We start from the raw sequence: 21,197 nt of genomic DNA, 5'->3' as shown, positions 1-21,197 counted from the left end.
AGTTCAGGCATAGTGAGAGTGCAGCAGTCATGCTGAATGTACCAATTCCTGAAACTGGAATTTCTCCCAGAAGCAGTTGTGAAATGTGGCTGGAGGAAGGGGGAAGAAATGCTGCTGCTTATCCAGTTAAGTAAAAAGTTCTTATGGCATGGCCTGGTACTGTGGGAAACCTCCCATGTTATTCACCATGAGAAGAGTTGAAGAATTTACTACACCTGGATAATGCAGGTCTTTTGAGATGTATTTCCAGGAGTTCTGTTTGTTTCAGTAGGCTGGCATCTCTAACTTAAAATTTCTTCATATTCTTGAGCTAGTTTTATGAGCTTTATGCATTTTAAACATGATTTTGTAGGTTTTGTTTGTGTGAGGTCAAAATAAAAAATAATTAAGTTGTTTAAAGATACAACTAAACTAGCTGTTAAAAGCCACCTTTATTGACTGAAGCAATGATTTTTGGAAAACAAAAATCTTTCTTTGCTACAGATTTGACTCACTGACTTAAGTGATATGTTGAAGTTGATTTCTTTTTTGAAGAATGTGCCATAATTTTGGAATTACAGATATAGAATAGCTCCTAGGTAAATCTCTTCATGCAGCTAAAAATCCCATTCAAATAACTTCCATATTAGTTTGATTTTAATTTCTTCCCTGTGTTTTCTTTCATTATTTCATTTCAGTCATCCTTTCCATATATAGGTGTATCGTGGTAAATTCTGTTCTGTGGCAAATTATGTGGGAACATCATTAAAGCTTTAAAAACAGCAGGACTAATATTAAAAGGAGTTCAGCTGATCCTCATACTGCAGAAGTAATAGTGCAGCTGATTTTGATGACAAAGTAATCGTGAGATGAGATCAGAAAATATGTGCCTCTAAGAACTGGCTGCCCTTTTGATCTGCACTGATGCTATTTGTAAACTCTGTGCTTCAAAGAATGTGTCCAAGGATGTGTATGGAGGTGGTTTACATTGTGGGTCTTACAAAAAACAAACTCAAGGAGCAATCAAAAAGTTGAAGTAAATTTGGAACAGGAAATAAAATGCTGATGGAGCTAGATGGCACCACCCACTAAGCTGGGAAATTCTGAAGGGATTTGGGAAGGATTTAGTTTTCCCTTTCAGAGGTTGGCATTGATTAAATAGATAAGATGCAAAGTTACCTGGCACGTTGTACCTCTCTACTCTTGTTTCAAAGTAATGAGGTTAAAGAAATGCTTAGAAGAGCAGAAGAAAGGAAGGTTATGCTAGATTGTATCTCCTTCTGTTTATGTTGTCAAGATTCTCTTGTTTTGTCAATAAGGCTTTTTGTTTATGGTAGTTCCTTCTTTCTGTACCTGTTCAGCAGATAACTTAAAACAGCAAGCTACCAAGATCTGTAAAGAAATTGCGGTAAGACCTCTCAATGAACTTCCATTTTCTATTTCAGAAGTGATTTTAATTATATCCTTTTCACATCTAAGCCATTTGGACTGGGGTTTTTTGTGCTCAGTGCCAGCTTATGGATGCATTCTTTGTCCACAAGTTTTACGAAAAAGCTTAATATGGTTTTTAAAGAAATTTAGGAAAAACTGTGTTTCCCTAGAGTTAAAGTTAATTATACCCATTTATTCAGATGATCCATATCTCTGTCTTGGAGCAAGTTTTAGAACTTAAGAGAGGGGAGAGTGAATTTTTTTTAGTGAAAACTGTTCAAATTTGTCAAAGTTACAATATCTGGAAATAATTCATTATTTTAGCATAGTAGATGTTTGTAATGAGACTGTAAAGAAGCAAAAGTTTCTAAGAATTCTTTATGCTTACCAGAGGCTGTTTGTTAAAGAGTTTGAAAGATTACTTCCTGGCAACTCTTCTGATAGGCTGCTGAAATCTCTGGGAAGGGAAACCTGAACGTTTTCTCTCTTGTTTCTCTGACCAAAAATGAAAGTGAGCACAAACTGCTTTAGGGACTGCTGACAGGTGAGGAGAGAAGGAGAGGAGGCTAAGCTTTTCAAGACTGGGTTTAAAGGAGAACAGAGGTCCAAGAAAACAGTCCAAGGTCTGAATTTAGTTTATTTCTTTTCAAGTCATGGTCTTTTCAAGTCATGAGATCTTAAGGGCTTCCAACTCTATTATAGAGTCTTGATAGGTCCAACTTGTGAAGCTGGCTTAAAAATTTAGGACTCATTTTTCATTTGACCAATTTCCAGATCTATCAAACTGGGCCATGTGTATATATGTATTAAAAAAAAAAATATATATATAGATATATGTGTGTGTGTTTATAATTATTTGGGTTTTTGTTATTATTTCCTAAATAGGACAAAGCAAATTTTATTTTTCATTTAAAAATAGAATACACATGAACTTTTACTGGAGCTGTCAGGTTTACCCAACAGAAGGGCTTAGAACACAGACTCTTTTCAATTAGTAACACTCTATTTTCTAACTGAAATAAAAATTTATTTTTAAAAACTCAACACAAAAAACTCTAAACTCACACACCTGGTTTCAGATGTTCGTTTTGTGTTACCAGGTGTCAGTACCAAAAGTGATTTAGAATTTTGTCTGGTAGTTAGTTTTTATGGTCCTTAGAATCTTTCCTCCTGTCTTGTATGTATACAAAGAAAAATGTATAGAATATGATGGTATTTCTAGCCTGTGTGTGTCTCATATAGTAACTGTGAGGTCATCAAAGATGTTTGGATGGGGTTTTTTTCCCCAGTATAGCATCAGTCATCAGAAGAGCAGCTCTCAGTCTGAGAGGTCAGTTGACACAAGGAACACACAAATGAGTTACGTGTTGTGTCATGAAATCTGTTCACATTTAATTGTCCATACGCAGTGAGAAACATTGCTTATCAAAGAATTTCTGAGCAATACACAAACTGATTAAAAGAATAATCAACAGTGCATTTTTCAAAGTTGTCTAAAGATATTTGATTCCTCTGAATTTCCATTAAACTCACTGCTTGAAAGTGTTTTTTTCAGTCAGTGTAAGAACACTTCAGGATTTTGTGGCAGATGAATGTTTATAACATAAACCATAAATCTCTCTACACACACCCACACCCTCCAATATAAAATAAATGAAACCCAAAGGTTGGATGCAATAACACCCATTACTTATGCAGACGTATCCATAACAACTAGTACTTACCTCAGTGCTTTCTGCTTCAGGATGATGAGCCTATATATACACTGGTTTTTCTCATCAAGGCATACTGTATGCCCTGTGTTTTCATAAAACACTGTAATTGGAAATAGTCTGACAGAAGCCTTCCAAGTCTTCATCTTGGCAATGAATCTGGCTGCAAAGTGATTCTGGTTGTACGAAGCATTTGAAACTGTTTATCTCTCACTGCTGGTATTCATTGATATGTTTGTATTTCTTCAGTGTCTCCTCCAGGCCTGTAAAATTCTCTGCAGTACTTCAGCAGATATTTTGCCAGGAATATGACAGTGAACTCAAACTGAGTGCTTCTTTTTTATTTTCAGGGTGGTAGTGGTGGTTTTCAGTGTCATCCTCCCCACCCACCCTGATCACTCTGCTTTAGTGGCTCCAAGCACTTGTGTATGTTTGAATATTTGGATGCATGCAGTGACTAGAGTTATACACATTCTCTTGTATTTTCTCCTCAGTGTTGTATACCTTACAGCCTGAGTTCTTTGTTTATTTGGTACCCTGATGCAGCCAGAGAGCTGTGGTCAGTGGCTCTACGTCCAGGCTGAGGCTGCTGATGGATGGTGTCCTTCAGGGCTCTGTCCTGGAACTGGTGCTCTTTAATATGTCAGTGGCAGAGAGTGTGATCAAGCACTCCCTCAGTGAGTTTGCAGATGATGTGAAGCTGAACGGCGCAGCCATTCTCTCAGCCTGGAGAAGAGAAAGCTCCGGGGAGACCTCACTGCAGCCTTCCACTACTGGTAATAACCAAGGCAAATGGCACTTTGTTTCTGTTGGAACTGTGGAAAAAAAGTGTGTTTATGGGAAGATTTTGAAGTATAGTTATGCTCACATCTCACTGTTGATACTGAATTGCACCATCAAATACAATGTAGCCTCAGGAATCTTCTTTAATTTTATGCACAGCAAGCAGAAGAAGGCTTGAAGTGCAAAAAAAAAAATAAAATAAATGTCAGTTGAGCAAAGAAACTAGTGACAGGACTGTTAGGCAGTCTGTGACTGAGCTGGAAATTGACCTTGAGAGCTTTGATCCTAGCCAGTGCGGAATATTCACTCTCTTATTTAAAACTGGGACCAAAAATAACTTTGGTACTTAATAATTTTCTTTAGTGTAAGCTTTGCCATTATTGATAGTGGGCTAAAAGTACTTACTATGCAATGCTTTTTCAAGGTGCTTCGTAACAGTTCTTTTTCTTTTCTTCAAGCTTTAAACCTGAAGGAAAGAAGCTGGTCCTTTTATACCTGCACAGAAAACAAGAGCTAAGACACATTGCTTGTGCTGGAGACCAGGACCATGTGCAGACTTACTGTGGGAAGCAGAAAAGGATAGAATCATAGAACATGCTGAGTTTGAAGGGACCCATCAGGATCATCCAGTCCAGCTCCTGGCCCTTTTTGCCTTCTTCAGTGTTCTGTCTTGCAGAAACACAGCATAGCTTGTTGCTGTCTCCATGTCTACCATTCCACACAGTATGCTAGCTGCTAGGCTCCCTTCTTTGTTCACGTTGAACATAACTGGATTTAAAGAAGAGTGGGGTTTTGCTGGTGGCATTCATTTCACAATGTCTCCAAGCAAGTCTCAGTGAAAACACTGAGCAATAAAATCGCAGCTATTGATCATTGTTTGCAGACAATTGTGAAGCTCCTTTACTGGTCATGGCAGATACTACAATGTTCCTTTCCCATTCCACTCCAAACCTGCTCTTAAATCACCTGGTCTGGTGAACAGCAGAGAGGTAATTTGTGTGGGCAACTATAGCTGCTGTTGAGTTACAGAAAAAATAGTCTAATTTCCTTCTTGGTAAATTAAGTGATCAACTGGAGATTAAGAGCCATTGATTTCATATGAGAAAAGAAAGAAATTAGCAAAGACCTTTTTCATGCCTGTTTGAGGAAGAGCTGGTGTGTGGGTTCCTCAGGCCTCTCGGTTAGCAGGCTCATCCTTCTGAGAAATACCTCAAATTCTACTCATCCCCTCTGTTAACTTGACATACATTAATAGCAGAGGGGAGATGAGGTCTGAAGATGTCCTTCAACTCAGATTTTTGACTTAATTTAAAAACATCACATAGGGGATCAAGAAACAGTTAAAACCTTTTGTTAAGAGCTGAATTCTTTCCTCATGGGTCTTGGTGGCTTGATCTGTTAATTAAGTAGTAGTTCATACAGGTCTTTTCCATCTCCTATAATAGAACCTAAATTTGAAGCAGCTATTTTACAGCTGTCTAGTGTTCCCAGGAAAGCCTCACTACTGTCTGAAGCTGTTCAAAAGTGCATTGAAAAGAATTTATGATCTTGGTTCCTTTGCAGCTGGAGTGGCTTTTAATATTGCAAAACATACTGATTTATAATCTTAACTGGTAGCTGCAGAGAGAAGGCCATTTATTGCATGGGCATGGAGAATGAGCTATTGTATTCCCAGCAGACACTACCTCAGGCTGCAACATGACTGTAGTGCAGTCTGCCTCCAGCCATCCCTCCCTGTCCCAGTCCACTGATGATTTATGCTGATGGATGGTAGAGCATGCTGTACCTTCCTGTGCTTTCCTTCCACAGTCCACTGGATTTCTTCCCATTGAAGTCAGATTGCAAGGGGTTGTCAGACTCCTTGGGTCTCATCCTGACTGGAATGATAGGCCTGAACTTTCACACTGGAAAGTCAGTCTTTACCCCAGTGATACAACAGCAGAAAAACTTTATATTTTTGACTGCTCATAGTGAATTTCTGCTTATCAAGGCAATGCAGAGAGCATTTTTGATAGCTATCAGTCTGGTACATTTAATTGATAATCAATTCATTAAAGTTTTTTTCCAAGTGTGTAAGGAAGAAAAAGAGAAATCTAGTTAGGAAAAGATGTAAGCAATTACCTCATCAAACTGATAAGCTTGGCTGCTGAGCTGATGCAGTGGACAGCCTCTGGTAAGGAGTGTCTTAAGCTTTTTATCATTCAACCAAATGGTAGGACTCCATAGGCCCTTTCAAAACAAAACCAAGAAACCTTCAACCCCAGGATCGTACATTAGTACTTGGCCTGGGCAAATTTCAACTAGCAAGAAAAGAAATCATGTTTATATACTTTTATTTGTTTGTTTGGGTTTCAACTCCCTTCTCCTCCCAGAAAGAATGAAAACAAAAGAGAAGTTATTAATGTTTCTGGCTTAAGGGGTGGTGCTGACATGGGAACCCTTGAACAATATGCAGCTTTTTCTTTGTTATGGGGCTTTTTGAAGCATCTTGTCTGCAGTTTATTGCCAGACAATCTCGGTCTCCCGCTGAGGTGGCTTGTTTAAGGTGTTTATTTTCCAGCTCTTTAATTCATGCCACCTTCCCCATGGTTTTCTGTCATAGAAGATGTTTGTCTTCATTTTGACTAGGCTATTAGGTAGTCTACTGACTGCAGTGGAAAACTTAGAGCTAGAATAAATTATGGAGGAGTTGCAAGGCATTTCTCTGCTTCTCTCTGCAAATCAGCACCACTGTAGAGCAAAGGGTGAGCACACTGACACTGCCTTAAGGAATGAATATTAGAACTTGCTAAAATGCAAAATGAATGGAGAGGGAGATAATTCACACAGCCTTAGTAGATGGATTTAGAGACAGGAGGAGGGAATAGAAAAAGCTTATTGGAGGGACAGGGGAAATGCTTTGGAGGAGGGGGAGCATTATTGCTGGTGGTCTTAATTTCTCTTGTAATCCAACCACCATACTTGCACACCATGTTAGTGCTGAATATAAAAAGAGTTCAAAGCAATTTTAGTAAATATTGTGAATTATTAGTTATATTGTTTTATTATCCTGATGCTAGTATGTAGGTGTCTGTTGAACCTGGAGAAGTATTTTGTTGCCACTTGGGTTCTTTTATTAGTTTGTTTAGAAACAACAAACCAAAGAAGCTCTTCCTCTAAACAAATACCCTTTAATGGGCCATACCTTTTTAAATAAGCCTTTGATGGAAATGTTTTAAAGGGTTTTGTTAAACTTTTGCAACTATTTATTGAGAAGAGAGAAACAGACTAAAAATAGGAAGCACCTGCTGTTGCAGGTAGTAGCATACTTGGAAAGGTGATGTTATTTTTCTGATAGTACTTGCCATTTCACTTGTAAGGTCATTATTGAAATATAGGTTTTTTTAAAGTTGAAAGTGTCTTTTTCTATAAACTGATAGTCTTTTGAGGACAAATGATTTAATGTTCTTTAGAGGGTTTTACAGAACTGTGTTTACAAATAACTCCAACAGAGTAAGTAACACCATAGCTGAATAAATATTGAGACAAATTAATCAGAGTTTAAATTGTCCTGAAATTCAACCTCAGAACCTTTATCTGCTATCTCCCTCTTATCATATCCCTTAAGTAATTTTGGTAAATGTATGTTGTGCTTTTTGTTTCATACTTGGGTATTGATCAGAGGATGAACAGTACAGAATAAAAATTGTATTAAGATTTATTGCTGTAGTATTTGGTAATGCTGTCCACTCCTAATTGTTAATTAAATGCTGTTTAGTAGTAACAGTAGTAGAATTTAGAAGGTACTATACCATCACTTCAGAAAGAAATTTTCTTTGTCAGCTACTGACTGTAAAATTAGCAGCTGGGTTGTTTAAAGAATGTGCATCTTTTTTTTAGTTACCCTGAAAGGTGTGCATATATACAGTAGATATTTTAGTATCATGATCTGAGAAGGCCTTGCTTGAATGTCCTTCTTCCCTCGCTACCTGTTTCTAAGTTCTTCCTGATTCTAATTACTTATAATGCATAAGAATAGCAAAATAACTGGTGTCCTGGGAATTCTGAATGGTCCATTTTTCAAATGACTAAATACAGTAAACTTAACACTGTTTTGAAACAAGGCTGTACTACTTTTCCAAGTTACTTTTCCAAGTTACCCTGAGCTAGGAGTGAGGCATTGCTTGTCTACACTATTACATCAGTTATGAGATTTTTTTTTTTACATAATTCAATGCAAGGAGAAATTTTACTGCTTGTAGGAAAGGTTCTCTTTCATATCTTTTTTCTTACCTTTACTTAATTAAACTGATTTCTGACATACCAGTGCATTTATTAGAATGCTTGATCCCTTAGACATTCCTGAGCAGAAAATGAGCTTTCTCTGCTGAGAAGCCTGCCTGAGCTTGACTTGTGTGAACCTGGAGCACCACTTTCACCTGCAAAAAGTGCAATGCCCTTCTGTTGCTTTCTATTACATCAATCATTAAGGAAGTGCAGATAATACTTAAGGCTTACATGAATGCCAGGCAAAACTATGGAAGCCAAAGAATGACATGCAATTTTTTGTGAGCTTTTATAGTGAATAGTCTTACTGCTGGCATAATTGTAAAGACTTTTTTTTTCTTATTATGGTCAGCTAGCTTTGTATTCATTGGTGTCACTCTTTAATTAATTATTCTATATTCAAATTCTGTGTGAGGGCAATGATAGTGTAAGAATTTTGAAGGAATTGGTAACTTCTTGTATTTCCTATGTGTTCACACCAGGCAATTTTTTGTTGTTGTTTTTTTGGGGGGGAGGATGGCACGGGGTGGATATGGGGGTTTGGATTGTTTGTTTGTTTTGGTTGATTGGTTTTTTTTGTTGGGGTTGGGGGGGTTGTTTGCTTGTTTGGAGGAGATTGTGGGGGTGTTTTTTTGTTTGCTTTGTTGGACTCTGCATGGTTTTGATTGGGACAATAAAGTAAAACTAGAATGTATAAGAACATGCCATGGTCTTAGAACATCTTTGATTATTAAGCTCATCTATATCCTTAAATGTCTGCTTAATGTTGATATTTTTAAGCTTATATAATATTTTATTTTCTGTTTTAAACTGACCATTCAGCTTTTGGTTTTGTTCTCCCTCTGCAAGCCTCAGTTTATGAGTGGTTGCATGAGGGTAAAACCTCATCTTTATCTTTGTGCTTTATGGGTTCAGACCACTGAGGTGAGAGAGCACATGGCAGCATCCAGTTCTAGCAGAGCTTTGAGGCTTCACCCATTCCCTGCTCTGCAAAATCCTGTTCTTTCTAAGAGCTGGACTGAGATGGCCAGATTAGTTCAATGGAGGGCACCAAACCCCTTGCTACACTGGGCTTCCCACTGGCTGGGAATACTGGAACCCATTCACTAACTTCAGTGTATGAAATAATCTATCTCACCTTCTCAGTTCTCAAGATAATTTGAGATTCTCTTTCAAAAACAGATGTCAAAGGTACAAAACTGCCAAGGTTCTGCTCCACTGTTAATACTTAAGGGCAAATAAAATAGTCTTGTTGCTCAAGGCTGATTGTTAACAGCACTTAATGATTTTCTCATATGCCAGTTCCTGTTATCCCAATAACTGAGTCTTAGACTTCCAAAAGGTGCTGTTTGGGGATGATAACTATTTTATTTAAGTTTAGTGATAGTTAGTTTGCAGAAAAATGGATTTTTCATCTCACAGTATTAGGTTCACATTTGTGGACTATTTCAGTGATGATATCTTCCCCTTAAAGAGTGGGACACCCCCACACCACACCCTCACTCTCTTTGGGAAATGTGATATGTGATATATGTTTTTGTGCATTTCTTCTTCCCTGCAAAGTAGGCTTGTTGCTGGATGTTTCACATGTAGCTCTGGTGACAAATCTGGAGTTGTTCATGGCCTTGGATGAGGCATATTGGTGGTGAAATTATTCCCGGTGAAATAAAATAATAAAATTACATAAGACACGGTATTTACCAACGAATTTTGGAAGAAGACATTTCAGGAAAGAAAGGTTAGCTGAGCACCTAGTGTTCTAACACATCTGATTCCTGTCCATGCTCCACCTGGCATGGTTGCTATCTTCTGGAGCTTCTTTTGAGTAACATTAGGTAATTATGCTCTTTCCTTCTTCCTTACAAGACATGGTTTAGTTCTGTGCACTCCCTATCAGCAGGAAGCAAAGATTAGGAATCCTGTCTCTTACAAGACTGCAGAGTAGTAGCACAGAAGATAAGCTGCTTATAGTAATTTTAGTGACTCACAGGAAAAATATGTTTTGTTTCCTTCTCATACAATCCTCCCCTAAAATAAACCAAAAAATCCCTCAACCACGGTTTGCAGAGGAGAGAAGACACAGTATTAAAGTGAGAGTAAAACGCTTTCCTTTCTCATTGCTGGTAAAGATGAAGAGGTTGAACTGGTAAAACATTGGCTGTGCTGCTTACAGCAGTTCATATTAGTGTTTCCAACCAAAATTACAGGTGGCCTGTTTCCAGTGACACTTGGAAATTTAGTGCTGTGTTGATAGTCTCAAATGGAGATCCTCTGGCATTGCAAATGAAATATGTGCCACTGCAGTTCAGTTGTGGTTTAGCTGGTCATGGAGTTGGGATATAATCATATTATTTTAACTCCTGGAGATCATTACTACTTTGGGAAATAAAACCCTCAAGCATCAGAACTGTCAAGATATATATTTTTTGAAGTTTTATATAAAGTATGCTAGGTTTTATTTATTTTTGAATGTTTAACCAGGATTTCATTATTAAAACTAGATGAGAACAAGGGTTTGAGTATTTGAGTAATATTATTATGAAGACCAAACACAAACCTATAAATTTAAAGTTTTTTTAGTAGGAAAACTAGCTGTTTTGAAATAACTGCTTCCTTTATGCTGAAGTGTTTATCCTAAAATATGGTCTTAAGCATGTACTCACCTCACATTGAAAAAACAGAGCCTTGTGGTTTATGTAAAGATTGTTCTTCAAACTACTAGTTACCAATTTTTGCCCAAAAAAGGCCAAACTTCCCAATGGATTTGCCCAAACAAGGCCTGGGTTCTCATAGAACCCCACAGAATCCAACCCTCAATCAATCAATTATCAGCTCTAAAAATTTATTTCTTATAATTTTGGCAAAATGCTAAGAGCAGGATGAATGCTCCTCATTCTTCTGTTTTTTTGTGTCACTTCCAGATGTGCTGGGTAATGATGTGTTTGACCTTAGAGAGGGGAGAAATGTGTGAAACACTGGAAATGGAGCAGTTTGACTGAATACCTAGAAATTCTGCAGGCAGGGCTGGGTCAGCTCCTTTTCCTCCTCTCTCTCCAGTCTGGCAGTGTAGGGAATGACAAACTCTTTTCCCCCAGGCAGCCCAGTACCAGGTCACCTCCAGGGAGTCACAGCCATGCAGGCAGAGGGGCTTTGCTGGCATCAGGAGTCATCTGGGGAGGCAGGACAGCCCCACTGGCCAGGAGTCCTTCAATCCAACAAAAGTGATTAAAGGGACCATTGTGCTGGTGTGGGTGTTTGGGGGCAGTGCTGCAGGTCATGAAAGTGGTTTGATCATTGTTTCAGTGCAGAACAGTATCCTTAGACCATTAATTAAGTTTTATTTTAATTGATTTTAGGGACTTTGCTTGATCTGAGTGAATGCCTTTCCACAGTACAGGAGTTTTTAAAACTCTGAGCCAAAAGAGACATCACAGTGTGGTGAGGAATAAAAATGCTCATTTAATTACTGAAATGGGATCATTTTAGAGATTAATAATGATATATGTTATGTCCTGTGTGCTTGACTGTTAAGTGCAAATGGACCTTTTATTTACTCTCCAATGGCATATCATGAAGTTATTTGACTTGAATTAAATGTTGTTAAGTTCTGTGAAAATGGCATTCTAATTTTTCTCTATGTCAAGCTTCATTAAGTGTATTTGCACTTAGAAATTGCAAGCAAGATGTTAACATTTCAAATGCTTAAAAATTGAATATTTAAAAAGTAAAATTAAATAGCAGCAGTTCTGGAGGGTTTTTTCTTTCTCTAAGGAACATTTCCAGCTCTGCTTATTTCTTGTTGATTTGATTCATGAATATTTTGCCTATCAAATAAATACATTAATGATTGCATTTGGTTGCAGCAATAATTGTGTGTTTCAAATAAAAACTAATTAGCATAGTAAGTGGAAAAGCATCGTGGCACATGAAGTGTGCTTGCAGTTCATTACATCTGAAAGATCACAAAGACCTTTTTTTGGCATTTGTTGCTTTTCAGCCAGTTACCAGCAATTATGTTCTGTTTGAATAGAAATTAAGTAGCTGATTTACAGCATTAGTCTTTTTATGCTGAGGCATGAGCTACTGAGATTGAGGGTGTCTTCAATCACAGTGCACTGTAATATTTTCTGAAAGGGTTAGGGTTATACCCTCCTACACAGCTCCGTCTCTTGAAGTTGCTGCTGGGGATTTGTTTGGGCTTTCAGAGGAGAAGATCATAGCAGGAGATGACTTAAATTTGGGTTGTTTGGGTTGCCATTCTTTGTGCCAGAGGCAGCTGCAGCCTGTGGGTGCCAGCCTGTTCAGGGGTGCCGGAGGTCTGAGAGTGCCCTCGAGGGCTGGGCTCTATCTCCAGTCAGCACCACTCTAAAAGGGACCAGGAAAGCCCACAGCTGGAATGTTTTATACTGCTCAGCCTCAGTTAATGCAAATTATTTTGGGGACAGAGAATTGGAAAGTTCTCTTGATTTCTGGTAAGGGAAAACTCTTTTTAAAGCAGTAGATTATCTGTAATAAGGATTTCAAGAGTAGCAAAGCAATACATGTTCAAATAAACGGATAAAAGCATAACTAAATGTATCAAGTGTTTGGTTTGAGAACTTCAGATTTTATTTGTGTGTTATTTGTGTATATATATGGTACTGGAAAGTTCTGCACACTCTCATTTTTCGCTTTAATTGCCTGTTTGAAGGCAGCATGACAGATCCAAAGGTTGCTTTCAGCAACTGAGGAGCACTGTGGTCACTTACTATTGTGCAATAATTAACTTAATTGCAGAAATTAAAACATTTTTAAAATATTCAGGATCCTTGACTGGACTCCATGCATTCTTTCTCTTTTCTATTGTCCATATCTGAAATAACCTTTTCTTGCATATGGTTATATCACTATTTTTTTTTCAATGAAAGATGTTTTTCAGGTTTGCAAGTCTTTTTGTTTGTTTACTTGGCTATTTGGTTTTTAAAAATAGAAAATGTACAGTGATCACCTCATTTGTGTCGCTAAAATACTTTTAGTAACTGTGCATTAAAGCATGTGAACCTGTAATCAGAGCCCTGCTTATCTGGACAAGATACAGGGTGGCCATTATTTTTAAAATTTCACAGTCTGAATCAAATACTGGCAGCTTGCAAGGGTGAAACAGGTTTTCTCCAATGTAGTGTTATATGAAAGGTTCTATTCTGCTGTAATATCAAAGCACAGGCTTGTTTCTGTGTAGGTTATCTGAAATACCATGTGTTATTTTATCACCCACCAAGATACCATTTTCTCATATGACAAGACCCTGAGTTCTTGTGTCTCACAGGAGTTGTGTTACAAAATGGAATTTCATTTGTGTCAGTCTGCGTTAATGAATGGATGTTGTTGGTTGTGGTGTTCTCAGAGGTTCTTGTGCTTTAGTTTTCAATGATTTTCTACTTTTGAACTTCTCTCCCCTTGTTTATACTTCCTCTTGCAGTGATGTCCTCTGATTGCCTCTTAGAGGTTCTGCATTCATTGACTCAGTGAAGCTAAAATGCTGGGAGTGCTGTCCCTGGGGTCATGGTGTCTTTCCAGTGAAGAGGCAGTTTTTACAAATTACCATTTTCCTTGGGAACACCACAAGGGCTGCCTCACTTCCTTGGGAGGTGCACCAACATGAAGGGGCCAGTGTGTGCTAATCCAGAGTGTTAAGTCAGCAGCTGCTGCTTTGCCTTCCAGCTGCCTCTGTGTACATTCCCAATTTATACTTGTTGGGTTTTTTTTACTGAGGCAGCCTCCATTTAAATAAACCTTCTGTTTGACATTTCCTTTTGCTAACCACTTGTCTACATGTGTAATATGTAATTTGCAGTTATTAAGATTAATGAGAACCTTTTTGTGCTTGAAGGCTTTAGGAGAAGTCCACAGCAGTTCAGCTTTTGGGCTGTGACTTTACCTTGTCTTTGGACTGCATTATTCTCCTGCTGTAATGCAGCAATTGCAATCACCCAGTTGCTGTGTGGGAAGTCCACAGGCCTGGGTTGAGCAGCAGCCCAACAAAGCTGTCCCTCAGCTGGCCAAAAATGCTGCAGTTTCATGACCTTCTTTTATTACTTATGCAACCTGTGTCTGTAAGGGTCTCTTTTTTCATGGGTTCATGCACTTAATGAACCCATTATGGGGAATGGGGGAAATAAACTGTTTGCAGCAAACTGAGAAATTCTTGCAACTCTGGGATAGACCAAGCAGGCAGAATTTTGTCCTAAAACATATTCTGGAGCCTCTAGCCTTCACTGTGAAACTTGACATAAGTACAGTGTTTTCTTGTTTGTACTTGCCTGTATGTAGCTTTCTTAGTCATCTATTTAGAGAGCTAAGTCATCTAAAGAGCTTATTGTGGAAATGTGAAAGTTTGGTATCTTACCTCTTTCACACATTTTGATAAGTCCATCTCTGTGGCATTTAATACCTTGATCTTGGAAAGAACCAAAACTCATGCTTAAATGGTAAAGGTGTTCTTGAATTCCAGATTTGAAAGTCTTGCAGAATCATATTTATCTTCCAGTGTCCTGTCTTTGAAGTGAAGAGCATAATCTCCTTTTTGAAGATGAGAATTTTTTTCTGTTAAAGATACAATTAAGGGACTGTGTTAATTTGTCTGTGATTTTTTTTTTTATTTTTAAGAAGACACGAATAACACTGCATTTGGAATTGATACTGTGAAACTCATAATGGTTTCCTTGTAATGGAGGTTTTAGATGGGGAGCAATTTCCAGTAACATTGAATTTATCTATTTCTGGCTTTTTAAGCTACATCCACACAGGAACAATTGCAGACTTTTGAGGAAGCCAACAGAAATATTTGCCTTGGCATCATTAGTGAAGCAAGCCAGTTTCAAGGGAAGTGTAGTTTTTAATTAACTAGCTGAGCTGACTTATATCAGCCAGTTTCAAGGCCAAGTGAAATACAAGACAGGCACTCTGTGAACCTGCTGGTGGGTGAGCAGAACGTGTGTATGGATGTTCTGGCAAAGTCAGGTTTGAGTCTGGGGAACCTCTGTGTTGGCAGTTTACCCCAGTGTGATCTTGCACAGAAAGGTGAGATTATCATTAACATCTCCAAGTGACTTGGGAGAGACTTGTAAGTCCTTGGTCCTTGCAAATATGTGCTTTTAAAATCCTTTTAAAATCCTTTTCAGGGCTGTTCTTTTCATTACATTAAAGGCATTTTGTTACTCTTTTAGAGATTAAACTGAAATGGAAATAAGGCCCTTGGGTTGGCAAAGGGAGTTGCGCCTTTTGGCTTTTGTCGTAACTATTCGGTATAAAATTGATATGACTTACAGAAGACATATTTTTCAAACCTAAGTCTTTTTAAGGTATGGACATCTCTAAACCCTTCCGTCCAAAAAGTAATATCTGCAACATCAGGGAGTTGTCCTGTACTTCTCACCAGAGGCTCACTGGAGCTTTCTGAGAGACCTTGTTTGTTAGGCTGAAATTTGTTCCCCAATAATTACCCCCACACTCAATTAGCATAAGACCCCCTATGACAAAGATGGATGAAAGGATAAGTATCAGCTATAAAGAAGCTATTCAGGTTGTTGGTCTGTGAAATCTCTTGGAGGATTACAGCTACCAAAAAATTTTGACAATCCAGCCACTGCATTTGTGAGTAGGGATTCATGTCTCCTTCTTTAGGCACCTGTATTTCTGTCAATCTTGACCTCAACCTCTGCTTTTGTTAAATGGTGCCAGGGTGGGGTTAAAACAGAACTGGCCAGTTCATATTCAAAATGTTGAAGAGCAGCCTTAAGGTCATTATTTTTCTTCTGAGACTATCTTTATCACTTTCCTGGGCCCCATAAGAAGAAAGCTCGTGGTTGTAAAATAATGCCACTGGAATTTGTTAGCATTTTGTAAGGTGAAAAGTGATCTTTCACAGTGATTTAAAACCAAGGCTCTTATGAAAGTGAAGCTGCTTCTGATAACTTTCTTGTATCTTGTAGGGTAAAAGCTTATTGCTGCATTATGTACAATGAAGATGTGGCGTGTATTTTTGTACAAAAATATTAGCGTAGAACCAAGTTATATAATTGAAGACTGTGCTTATACAGGATATGGATGTCTTTGTTTATTATTTGCTCTCTTTAAAATACTTTGCCAGGTTAGGATTTTGCAGCGCTTTCAAAATTTTCTGTATTTCTGTGTAGTGAGGTGATTTAGTAATCATAGCATGCTTCAGTAGTCAGTGATTTATTTTGTTAGAACATACTCCACCGAAAATGCCTGGCTTTGTGTGAACAGTTCAAAGATGGCTTAGTGCAATTTATGGTCTCTCAGCCTTAATTATACACTGATATTACTTGTCTAGTTGTTCAATATGAAGCAGGTTGTGGATGTGAGAAATTGGAGGGGTCTAATCCTACAGATGACTGAGTAATTCTGTCTCTCTTATGGATGTTAGCATCCACACTTCAGTCTTTAAAATAGTGAGGTGCTGGGATGCAGAGCAAAATTCTGGACTAGTTCATATAAGATAAAAATTTTCTTTTAATAATATTTAATTTTTTAAAAAAGATTGAAAAATCTAGCACCATAGTAAATGGGGAGGACGTAGCTTAAAAAACTCTCACAGCATTACAGAAAGTAATTCTTCCCACTGTGGAATGAAATCAGTGGCACATAATGTTTATAAGAAGAGACAAGTAATGAAGGCAGCTAATGTACAGCAGCTGGCAACTTGTTCTAGTGGATTTAAAGTGTTACAGCAAAACCAGTGAAGTAGTGAGTCTTGGATAGCCCTTGTTAATTCAAGAAGTGAGGGTAGCTAGTTAGAGTAATGTTAATCAACCAGTCCCCTCAAGTTCTGGAGCAGTTTTTGTGTGTGTGCTGGATGTTTTTCTTACAAGAAAGGGAACTCAGATCAGCCCTAAGTTATATTGCTTAAATATTTTCAAGAAGAAATTTGTCATTTGTGAGTGTTTAAACCATTATAGGTGTCTCTTTGGAAACTATTTAGGCTACTTTTGGCTGACTTTGACCAGTCTGTGTGAGTTTGAAGAAACATTGACTAAACATGTAACATTATACAGGGCCATTTTTGTGAGATTGACAACAGATTTTTGTCTCCCCTGCTCCTCATTCCCAAGTCAGATTAAGTGAGAGTGTTGGCTGATGCATAACATCCTGGTCAGTGGGGCAGCACGTGTTCAAAGACAGGCTTTGGGCAGCATGTGTGGTATCAGAAAACATTGCTAGTGTCTGTATGTATGAATGTGCTTATGCATGAGAAAAGCAGAGTGCTGGAAGTCCAGGCTTGAAGGTTCAGCATCAGGGAATACTGCTCCTTAATCCCATTGTAGCTGTACTTGCTATTCCTTAAAAAAGAAAGAAAAAAAGCGCTAACTACTGGGGGTTTTTTATCAAGTTTGAGATGGTTGTGATCTTTTTGTAGTTGTTAACAATGTGTATTCGCTCTGCTCAAAAAAGTGCTAACTAACATCAGAAATGCAAGCAGAGACTGCCTAAATTAGAAGTAAAATACAATAAAGGGAGTGGAGGAGTCAGGCAGGAGCAGAAGGGAAGAGGGCAGTCCAGGGAATGAATTGCATCTATGTGCAGTCCTGTGGTACAAGAGTGAACAAGTGGTTATTGACAACTCCGTGAAAGTTTTAACTTGTTCTTATGTTGGGACATTTTGAGAGGGGAATATAACAGAGAAAGCAGTTGAGAGCGATGGAGGGCAGGATATATGGGAAGAATTGCAGTTAGAATGGGGCAGGAGAGAGGAAAGGCACTGTCTGAGGCTGGGCAGAGGAAGAGGGAATGGAGGCAGAAAGGAATGGACTGGTGGCATTTTTAGACAGTGAGAAAAAAGCTGGCAGTGGTGGGCCAAATGTGCATGGGCCTGGATAGCACAGCCATGCAGGTTTTAGGTGGATGCAGAGGAGCTGCCAGTGTGCCCCTTCATGTCCCTCCACTGGGGAAGGGCTGTGCCAGGGCCCCAGGGCTGCTGCCACTTGTGGCACAGCTGTTTCTCCTCTCTTCTGCTCTTCTCTGAGGGCCTTGCTGTGGCCCCAGAACACATTTATGTGGGGATTTTTTTATATATTATAGCTGAGGAAGAGAAATAGTACCCAGCAGTGTTATGTGTAGAGTTCCTGCTGCAGTGCAGAAGTGAATGCAGCATTCTCACGACTGGCAAGCCAGCACCTGGTTGCAAGAGGAATAAAAATGTGTCAAGCATTCTAAGTGCTAAATTCATACAAGATTTTTTTACCATTCCTTGGATTATTTTGTGGAATTGTTATATGCAGCATACTTGACTTTAAAAACTGTGAAGTCTGATACATGGACGGGGGAAGGACAGATAGATCAAATAGAATCTGCATTGTGCTCCTCATGTGACAGGCAGCACCTACTGAGAGACAGGAATCTGCTTTCTCCAGGTGCTAGCAGGCAAATTGCTCTCTGCTTTGATAACACACTCCCACAAAAGTTATGGGACTTTTGGTTTTTGTCTTTGTATTTTCATCTTCAGCTAGTGTTACGGGGAGCCACTGGCAAGCTGCAGGAAGGGTGGTGGACTCTCCATTAGAGCCTTTCCTTGTCCTCTCCCACTGATAATGTGCAGCACTCTGATGTAAACCAGCCCCAATTTTGTCTCCTTCAGTCACAGAAACTGTTGTTTATAGGTGGAGGTTAATCCCATTTAAGAACTGGATTAGCAAAGACATAGTCATTTAACCACAGATGCCTGAACTTGGGTTGCAGCTGATGCCTTACGTTTTAGCTTTCACATTTTTCAGATTCTGTAATGCCTTAGTGTGTGACTCTGAACTTCATATAAAGTGTTAGCAAGTTCCCTTCACAGATAAAACAATTATTAGACAAAACAAACCTTTTCCAGCCCAAGAACTAAGGGCACCGTTGCAGCTTCAGGCCCAAAAAATAAAACCAGCAGATTGAGGAGAGCAATCTGGGAGGATGGGACTTCATAGCCTGAAGCTGTAATTGGACAATTAACCCCAATATGTAAATGAACCAAAACTTATAAAAGTGTGAAAACTCCTGACTGGTCCACCATCTTGGGTAGAGCCATGGCCAGGCTCTTGGCCTGCCCTTTAAAGGCCTTTCAATAAACACCTCCTTTATTCCTTTAATTCTGTCCAGCCTCTGTTCCAGGTAGCCTCTCTAGGCATCACAGCAGTTCTCAGATAGTCCTGGCTGGGATTAATGCCCTGCAGACATTCTACATTGAGACAGTTCCATGGCAGGCCATGCACCACCAAGGTGTAAATCTAAGAGAGCTCACCAGGGCAGTAGTTGTATGCTTGGCCTGCTAAATGATGGTGGGTTTTATAGAAACAAAGGCATGTAAATGATCTGTGTATGCTGTGTGAACCTCACTTCCTCAGAAAAATGAATTAGACACCATGGGAGATCACTGATGCTTTGCTGTCTTTGGTGAGCTTCATATGGAGTGTGATGTGCTGGCAATTACTGCACAATTTCCCCAGGCACCAGCAAGACCTTTTCCTCTTAAGAACAACAGGCTTGGGTTTGCTGATTGGATTGGCACTTGTACTTTTATCCCTCTTCACTGAACTTTCATAGAGTTACTTATCTCTTCAGGGATATATTGATAAAGGCATGTTAGCAAATCCTGCAGCCTAAGCTGTGCAGGAGCAAGTGTAAGGAGAAGGATTAGGATCAATCTGAGCTTTGAGAGGCAGACAGGGGATTCCCTTCTCCTTTAAAAAAGACATTATCTGCTTCAGCAGTGGTGTGGGTGTGACAAATGCACAAACCCTCAAGCACCATCCCCGTTCAGTTCAGTTAAAAATCTTCCTTAAGGCACAGCAGCACAGAGAGATTTTAAAATAATTGTATCATATTTTAAACCCCACAAAAACCACCAAAAGCAACTGAGCAAGTCAAACTAAGGTGTTTATCAAGATAATGAGTTTTTAAACATTAACAATGCTTAAAATCTCTAGGTGGAAGCAAGAACAGTCCAAAATATGGGATTTGCTTGGAGTGCCTCGTGCCCTTCCCCCCTCACCAAACACAAAGTAGATGGTTCTGAGAAATAAAAGATGGAGAGCAGCAGTGCTGTGGGGAGCCATTTGGTAAAGGCAGTTTTTATTCTTGATAGTTAAAACACAGAAGTTGCACACAGAATTGCTTTTCAAGTAATGTATAAAACATGTTGTTAATGACTATAGTAATCTGCACAGGCAGGATGCACACTTTCCATTGGGAACTTTTGAAGACTATTTATGCTCAGCTCCTAAAGGTGCCTATCAGCTTTGCAGGGCAAAGTTGTATTTGAAACTTCAAGTTATATTGAAACTTCAATATAACACTGGGTTTTGGTATAAGAATGCTGTCTAAACCATGAACATATTCCCTTGGCTTTGGTTTCAAAAATTCAAACCAAAACTTCTTTGTTAGATAAAAGCACAACTTAACTGCAAAGGACAATGGAAACAGTGATTGAAAACATATTTTTTCATTTGAGTGAGAAAGTTAGCACTTGAGGGAATTTGGATGTGTTTGCTTCGGGGCTTTTGGTGGGCAGTGCTCTGCTTGGCAAGCATTTTGCTTCAAGAGTATTTTTGTATGACTTTTCTGACTCAGAGCTTCAGAAAATAAGCTGTAGAGAAGGGAGAGAACAAAACTCAGAGATGCAGAAGAAAAGTCTCAAGACCCAACAGAAGAGATCTAATCACTCTTGGAACATCTTAAAATGATAAAATAGCTACATTAAAAAAGAAGCAAGCTTGAGCCATTTAACACTATAAATCATGGAAAGCAGTGAAAACTAGTATTTATGAGGGGGATTGTGAAAGCTTGTGTGACAGTTGGAAATGACATCACTGTTGATGTTTCAAATTCTTGGGTAAAGTAATGCAATACTGTGTTTATGAATGAATGAGCGAGTGATGGAGGTGTGCTAAGTGTACACTATGGATAAACTGCGTTGAGCTATTTTGTACCTCTTGTGTCCACTTAGGTTACTTTGCACCATTCAATCCCCTAATTTCAGTGTAAATGCAC

General features: G+C 38.8%; 1 protein-coding gene across 1 annotated transcript in view; it reads left to right on the top strand.

Moving 5' to 3' along the window:
• JAZF1 (JAZF zinc finger 1) overlaps window positions 1–21,197 on the top strand; it is a 188,775-nt gene that overhangs the window by 82,321 nt on the left and 85,257 nt on the right. The window lies entirely within an intron of this gene.

Source organism: Molothrus ater, chromosome 1 (assembly GCF_012460135.2).
Source record: "Molothrus ater isolate BHLD 08-10-18 breed brown headed cowbird chromosome 1, BPBGC_Mater_1.1, whole genome shotgun sequence".
Classification (NCBI taxonomy): Eukaryota; Metazoa; Chordata; class Aves; order Passeriformes; family Icteridae; genus Molothrus; species Molothrus ater.
Note: the sequence above shows the minus strand (reverse complement) of the source record. Positions and strands in the feature narration are given on the sequence as shown.